Genomic DNA, 8,933 nt, shown 5'->3' on the forward strand with positions numbered 1-8,933 from the left:
CTGGCTAGAGCCAGTACTGTGGTATGTGACATGCTGGAGAGGCCCCCGACAACAGAGTAGTCAGTAATCTACAGTAAGAATACCCTGCTGGACGTCTTCTGACATCGGCGCTGTACAGCCTTCAATCAGAATGTTTTTAGACGTCAGACAGTGGATTGGAAAGGGTTAAATACCGATCCCTCAGTCGTTCTCATTCACTTATGCAGTGAATGAGAATGATTGAATGATTTCTTGTTTTAACGAGCCAAAAATGTATCTGCCTGTATAAACAGGCTGCCCGATCGAACTCTGACATTGTTTTCTCATTCAAACAATAGTCGTTCGGTGTAAATGGATTCTTATGTGATTTATAGTTATAAATAGACAAGTCCAACATATAATCCTAAAGATTTTACTGACCGTGTATTTAATTACATGTGATTGTTTACATCTAGCATCGGTTAGTAAGCAAAACAAACAATTATTCTTATGTCTCGTTTTGCTGTTAGCACCAAATGTCTGCTTGGCGAGAGAGATGGACTAGGCATAGTGACAATTTTTAAGCAGATAGACTTCAAGTCTTTAAAAATATTATGGAATAGGTATGGATGGAACTATAAGCAGAGGTGAATTGTTAATGTTTCTGAAATATTTTTTTTTTATTTATTCCTTTCCTTTTTTTTAGATAAACTATAGATATAGCAGGGCTGAATTTGCTATTCAACAGCTTTTTGGTGATAAGACACTGAGTTCAAATAACATACCAGGTACTAAATTATATGCCCTCCAATAAATACTAATTATGAAGTATTCATCCTGCTATCGCAATGCGTTGGCTAAATGCAAACTCAGTACTACTACAGCTGCATATTATTATTACGATTTACTTTAACACTAATTCAGGGGCACTGTACAAATTATCCAATTTTCTGGGATAAACTAAAGCTATGTAGTTATTACAGACAACTACAGCAGCTGATGGAAATATACATAATGTGGGAGAGTCAGCTCAGGTAGAGCACGGGATAGCAGTGTAAACAGCAGTCAGAGTCCACGACACAGGTATAGTCCAATACAGGCTATTAAAAGTTCATAACATAAACAAAATACAGCCTAGGGCTCCTTCCCATGGACGGATTTCCGCCGCGTAATACACGGCAGAAATCCGCTGCGTTGCCCGCAGCTATTAGGTTCTATTGAACCTAATAGCTCAGGGCTCACGGTGCGGAATTCCACTGCAGAATTCCGCACCGTGAATTCACCCGTCCTCACCCACAGCATGCTCTATTTGCAGCAGGTGTACGCGCGGACGGCTTCCATTGCAGTCAATGGAAGCCGTCCGTCATGCTATCTTCCGCTGTAGCACAGCAAAAGATAGCGTGAAACCGCTTCCCCGGAGCGTCATGTGACGCTGTAGGCGTGTCATGTGACGTGGCCGCATTGTCACATGACACTGCAACGCGTCACGCCGAAGCGTCATGCGAGACCTAGGACGCCGGATCCGCAGGTAAGTATGGGGTCCCTGGGGGGTGCCGTGACGGGCTCCGCCGTGGAATTCCGCGGCAGAGCCCGTCACGGCCGTGTGCAGCCGGCCTTAGCTTTAGGCATAAACAAAATCCTGCTTCTTCAGCACTAGCTAAACAGAGTTCTTCCCTAACTATACGTTACGGCTAGCTGCAGCCGCACAAACATCCCACACTTGTACAGAGTCCAGTTGTTCCCTTTGTCAGGGATAAAGCGTCCCTTGAGACCAGCAGCTTCCAGCAGACCTAGCTGCACCCGGCCTCAACTCAGTCTGCAGCTTTGCAGACGTTATGGACTAGGTAATTGCCCAGCCACTGCACCTGAGGAGCTTGCCCCCCCCCCCCTAATAAGACCTGGAGTGGAGGGAGTGGAATGGACATCCCCACTACCGAGCCTGCCATCCAATAAAAAAAAACAGGCCCAAACACTTTTTACCAAAGCATCTCCAGCAATTACCTTTGATGGAGATCACATCACATCCCTGGTTTTCTCCCATATCTCACGTAGTGAGACACGAACTCCCTTCATACCTACTGGGCGTAATATCTGAACCGAGGTGAAATATACCGACTGCCCATTATTAACCCCTTCAGTGTCTCATAATACTAATCAGTGAACAATTTAAAGAGGTTTTCCAGACAAAAACTATTGATCACTGATCCTCAGGACAGGTCATCAATAGTTAATCACTGAGGATCTGCTGCATGGGAACCCCAGTGATCACCTGATCCCCTGGCCACCAGAATTGTGTTATTTAGGGCTTAACAGTGCTTAAAGGGCTTGTCTCTTCTGTAAAATCTGACTTATTTTTCCTTTTTTCTCCTTCTACAATCAGCAATTGATTAGCTTGTGGAACAACAGAGATCAGTCTTTGCCAGCCAACCACCCAAAGTTTCAAGTAACTTCCCAATTTTTCTGCAGCAGTTCTCTCTCTTGGTTTATGGAAAATGTGATTGTCACCAGCAAGAGAAACCAAGTAATCTTGTAGATCTGATACCTTTTAATGGCTAACAAAAATACATGATGTTATAGCGAGCTTTCCAACCTCTCAGGGTTCTTCCTCAGGTATAATAACCCTGAGAGGTTGGAAAGCTTGCTATAGCATCATGTATTTTTTTGGCCATTAAAACGGTATTAAAATCATGCCTACAAGTTTACGTGGTTCCTCTTGCTGGGAACAATCATATTTTGTTCTACTGGCTAACACTGTACCAAACCTTTTTTTTTGGTTTATGGAAAGTAATTATGAATAGGGGACCCCACTCTATGATGTCCATATATCTTAAAAGGCGATATGGAAGAGGGTGGTCTTTATGAGACAATGCCTTTAAGAATTAGATAAAAAATGATGACATAAGAAATAAAATAATTGTGCAAAATCAGTCGCCATTCAAAACCCTGCCATGTATGTAATGTAGGAAGGTGGACTATGTTACTATACAAATATGGATTAAACTTTGTCCAATAGATACCTGGATTCCTACCAGTCTAGTGAATAAATTGTCACCAATCACACAATACACAATGTTGGGTCCCATCTACTCAACTATAATACTTTGATAGCACATCCTAAAGATATATCATCAATGGTAAATGGTGGAGAACTCAGTGGCTGTGGATAAACCCTTGCCCAGAAGCAAACAAACTACGAAATGATGTCCGCCGGGTGAAAAGTACCACAGTTTCACTTACTGGTAGTTGGAATTTCTATGATATTCACAAAGTTGATCACAATTTTTCTTGTTATAAGACTACTTGCACACTAACAATATTTCTGTCCGATTTTCATACTCAAAAATTTGACAGAAATTGCACCCGTTCATTTGAATAGCTGTATGTACATAGTTGTTTTTTATTTGGATGCATAGTCCGAGTAATAAAGAAAGCAGCATGTCCTATTCTTGTCCAGTTTACGGCTGAGAATAGCACATATCAAGGTGTCGGGATGTCTGTGTGCTGACTAGAGATGAGCGAGTAACTGTGTACTCGCCCGAGAAGGATGTGGGCAAGTACACAGTTACTCGATAAGGGCGAGCACCCACTGGCGTTTTTTTACCTGCGTTTTGCGTTTTGCGTTTTGCGTTTTTCCTGCACAGGCATAGAGATAACATGTGTTCCTGTCCACTGGCGTTTTTTTTGCCTTGCGTTTGCGTTTTTAACATAGGAACTGTCAGTTGCATATGTGTCCCTATTTTTCTCCTAATGCACCCATGAATGTCAATGGAAATTAACGCAAAACGCCGCAAAAACGCCGCGAAAAACGCGCGGAAAAAACGCGAGAAACGCGGCGAAAACGCTGCATTTTTTTCCCGCGGAGAACGCAAACGCCAGTGGGTGCTCGCCCTAAGACTGCTACTCGATCGAGTAGCAGCCTTAAAGGAGCGTGCTCGCTCATCTCTAGTGCTGACCAATGCGGGTTGTGCCTGACAATCTCGGGCATAACCCTATAGTCATCTGTATGCAAGTAGCCTAAGGCCTCATGTCCACGGGGAAAATCAGGCCCGCTTCGGATTCTCCATGGAGAATCCGTAGCGGGTCCCTCCTGCTCCGCGGACATGAGCGCTGAAAATAAGAATTAACTCACCTCTCGCACGCTCCGGATCTTCCCTTCGTCGCGGCTTCATCTTCTCTCCGTCGCGGCCGGATCTTTTTTCTTCGGCCCGGCGGATGTGCACGGCACGTCGGTTGCGTGCCGCGTGCATGCGCCGGCCCGAAGAAGAAGGATCCGGCCGCGACGGAGAGAAGATGAAGCCGCGAAGAAGGGAAGATCCGGAGCAGGTGAGTATATTCTGATTTTGGTCTCCCGCGGATCCGGACGGCTTCCATAGGCTTCAAAAGAAGCCTGCGGGAGCCGTCCCCGCGGGAGACCCGCACGAAAATGGAGCATGGTCCGGATTTTTTCATGCTCCATTTTTTTAAAATTCACTTTTATTGACCATCCGCGGGTATTTATCTACCCGCGGGTGGTCAATGCATCCCTATGGGATGCGGATCCGCATGCGGGTGATCCGCTGCGGATTTTAATACTTATTTTGCCTGTGGACATGAGCCCTAAGGAATAACAGAAGTCATATTGCAACAGTGGCTTTAATTAAAGGGGTTGTTTGTCTTACCATTCCAACTTATAGTCTATTCAAAAGTTGGGTGGTAAATGCCTGATCGCAGGGACTTCTTCTGGGACTACCACTGGTCCTGAGCCTCTTGTTTGAATGGAGCAGTTTAACATGACTTCAGCTGTGTACTACATCTACATCTGACATATTTCTACTCCAATCTTCTTCATGTGGAATTGTATTAATTTCCCACCTGTCGGCTACTGCACATAATGACAAAAATGTATTCCCAGAAAAGAGTAAGACTTCCAAGTCCTGATAATTGGTTTCACACGTTCCTTCAGAGCGTAGTTTGTATAATAGCTGCAATCTTCCCATTACAGAGGCTTCCTGGGATGCACTGAAGGGTACTAATCATTGCCTAGCAAAGTTCAGAGCTTGTAACTTGTTCTGGTGTTTTGAAGTTTTGCTCATCACCATGTGAGCTTTTGAATTACAGCCCAGAGCTCAGCAAGCAAAGTTTTCTTAATTAAGTAATTTTCCTTTCTAACTTGAGGCTAAATTGGCAAATGGAAAGTAACGGTGAATGGCTGTGAAATAAGTGTAATAGAGTAATCATACAGAACAGACATCCCTCGTCTGCAGGATTTCCAAGTATTCAACTCTTTACAGTATTTTATCTTACATCTGAAGGGTGCATTCAGACGATCGTATATTGGCTGGATTTTCCCACCCAGCCGATATACGGCGTCTCTCTCTGCAGGGGGTGGAGGCTGGAAGAGCCGGGAGCAGTGCTCTGAGCACCCGCCCCCTCCACCCCCCTGCACTATTTTCAATGAGGAGAGGTGGGGCAGGGGAGGTGCTAATTAACGGAACTTAGCCCCGCCCCGTTCCGCCTCCTCTAATTGCAAATAATACAGAGGGTCGGAGAGGAGGCAGAGAGGGGGCGGGAGCTCAGAGCACTGCTCCCGGCTCTTCCAGCCTCCTCCCTCTGCAGAGAGAGATGCCGTATATCGGCTGGGCGTGAAAACCCAGCCGATATACGTTCGTCTGAATGCAGCCTAATACTGTGCGTTCCTCTGTCACAGACACAGTAATGTTCAAACATTTTTTCTGCACCCCCTCAACTTATCCTATTCCATCGCCAATGCTCCCAGCTTTTGAATGGTCAAAGAGGGACACTCACGGACCTTGCGCAGAATTTCGCACCAAAATCCACATGGCTAACTGTGGATTTTGATGCGGAATTGCCGGCTGATTTAAGCCATTTTCTTTTCACATCATAATCCGCTCTAAACCATGCAGAATTGCAGTACAGAATGTGGAAAATGTCACTTTCACATGAGCCTATCGGTATTACATCCATTTAATACAGAGCTAATATTAATCTATGAGGCAATTCACATTGATAAATAAAATATGCGCATTTTTAAAAAATTCATCATGCACTACTTTCAATCGTTTCACGAATGAAAAACATCTATTAAAGTCTCTGGAGAGTGTTGAAGATAAGAATGCATCTATATCTCATCAGTATTGAATCCATAATGCATCTGCTTTTTAAAGGGGCTGTTTTAGTGTATGTAATTTAATTCTCTGCCTAGAAGACAACTCATCAGTATTACTGAGGCAAAACTGATGATACATTGATGTTATTATCAGCCATTATACAGTAAGTCTGCACTGTGGATCTGTCATGCAGGTTTACAAACATTGCTTAGTAAAAATGGCCTTGTGGTACTGATATAGTGTATGTTATCTTGACATTTAACATGCTATGTAGAGATGAGCGAGCATACTCGCTAAGGATTGTGCTGGATCATATTTTCCTCCAGCAGGCTTCAGGGTATTATGTAGCTTCCAAATTGTATAGTGTGCACACATCATCGATCAGATCAGACACAAATGCCGGTCTAAGCTGAGTCTCCAATGTGTAGAGCCTCAGCCTTTTTATTGTAACACATGACACCTGCCCTTTAATGGGCGTGCAACAGATTACATCAGTAACATATAAGATTCTCATTTGTCGGATCATATAGAATCTCCCGCCTCTCTGCCCACCCTTCCTCAAGTCCGGTGTAGCTTGGACTTTGTCTTCTTAGCATGCAGGCAACCTTAAGGAATTTCTGTGTACGTGACAACTCATTGTTTAAATAGTGTCTGTGTGGGGGGTGGGAAAGGGCTAGGAAAACACTCAAGATGAACACAAGCAATACATATAATACTATGACCTTTAACTCTTAGAGGCTGCTTGTGCAACTTATGTACTAGGCTAACATTACACCACACATCTTTCACCATGCCATTGTCCAGCAAATACCATGATGAGATTGTGTGGCCATTAACCTCCACAAAGTCAAAAGTCATTGCAGCTGCGTAATACATCTAGTTTAGTACAAATCGATAGACATTTTACACTGACTAATCATCATGTCTATCACAGGCTAAGGCAAACTACTCAACTACTCCTCTCAAAAGATTCAGGTGACGGCGGGGGAGAGCAGGGAGGAACGGGGGGGGGGGGGGGGGAATCTCTCTCTCACTCTCTCCCCCCCCGCTCCTCCCTGCTCACTCCCGCAACTCACTGCTCCCCCCACCGGCACCCGAATCTTTGGAGACGAGCAGGCAGGTACTCGCATAAGGCACGACTCACTCGAGTAGTTTGCCTTAGCGAGTACGCTCGCTCATCTCTAATGCTATGATAAAGTATTTTCCTCCGAGTAATCTCTTAAGATGATTGAAATGTAACATAAATCCCTCTCCCATCACCTTGGTTTTTCATACATGGTCGGTTGTTGTGATCTCCTTTCATTTCTATTTTCATTCTTTACTTCTCGTTGCCATGAGGTCCTTGTCCATATCCTTGATTGACAGCCTTCTCCGTATCAGTGTGCTTACACAGATAGCTGTCAATCGCTGTCAGAACCGCGCATTGGCTGAAAATAAGCAGATTCATATGAATAAATTAGGTCTCCAGCACAATAGTGCATTTTTAGTCTGTGTGGACGGCATATGGACACCTCTCATTCTATGCTGAAACACAACCACTCATTGCATGCTCTACTCTGATCCATTTTACAGACGAGACTCGTCCCTCCAAGTGAATGGGAATGGAAAACTAAAGGACAGCACTCTGATGCCATCTGTGTTCAGTCCATGTGCTGCTTTTTTTTGTAAATGCTGGAAAAAAAGAACTGCGTTTCAGGGTTTTATTCTGATGTGAAATATTGATGGCACACGGAAGGAAAAAAACGGACGCACAGACCAAAAATGGAGGCCACATGGAACTGTATGAGGATGGAAAAAACGTCAGTCTTTTCCAGATGTAAAATTATTTTTTTTTTACACAAAAAAACACAAGTGTGCACCTAGTCTTAGGCCTCACACAAAAAAATGTGCTCCGCAGATGTGCAATATGCGCGTGACCGCAGTTTCGTGCTTTTTTTTACATGTGCACAAAATAGTATGTTCAGGCCTTCAACGGGCAAAGTTTCATATGCCCACTTACTGGAGCAGCTGTGCTTGTAGAAGCACAGCCCCTCCACAAAGGTCTCGTCATTACTGAACACTGTGACAGCACGGTCACAGTGTTCAGAGATGAGGGGACTCCCCGCAGGGATGAAAGAATCCCCTGCCACAGCTGTGGCAGAAGACCGCGATGCTATCCCATTGCTTACAATTGAAAGCAATGGGATGAAGGCAACCCCTGTAGCGGTGATTTTCGGGAAGGTGGGGGGCTTGAAATATAAGCCCTACCCTGAAAATCATCCCTAACTGTAGGGGAAAAAAGTACATAAAAGTTAACTCACCTAAAAGCGCTGTACGGCTCTTCTCCCCATCCCCGACAGTCATTATCTATATTCTGGTGGCCAGGGATTGAAAAATCCCCGCCTCCAGAAAGTGCGGTCTCTGATTGGCTGAGTGCTGTGACCAATCAGAGACAGCGCTCAGCCATTTATTGACAGCTGAGCACTGCCTCTGATTGGTCACAGTGCTCAGCCAATCAGAGACAGCGCTTTCTGGAGGCAGGGATTTTTCAATTCCTGGCCACCAGAATACAGAAGAAGACTGCCGGGAACGGTGAGAACAGCCGGACAGCGCTTCTAGGTGAGAACTATTTTTTTTAATTTTTTTTGTTCTACAACTAGGGATGATTTTCGGGGTAGGTTATGTTTCAAGCTCCCCCACTCCCCTCTGAAAATCATCGCTGTGGGGGTTGCCTTCATCCCATTGCTTTCAATGGGGTGGCACCAGCACGGGCCCTATTGAAAACAATGGGATGGCATTGCGCTTTTCGGTGACAGCTGTGGCAGGGGATTCTTTCATCCCCGCCTCAGTCCCCTCATCACTGAACACTGTGACAGTGTTCAGTAATGA

This window comes from Eleutherodactylus coqui, chromosome 8 (assembly GCF_035609145.1).
Source record: "Eleutherodactylus coqui strain aEleCoq1 chromosome 8, aEleCoq1.hap1, whole genome shotgun sequence".
Classification (NCBI taxonomy): domain Eukaryota; kingdom Metazoa; phylum Chordata; class Amphibia; order Anura; family Eleutherodactylidae; genus Eleutherodactylus; species Eleutherodactylus coqui.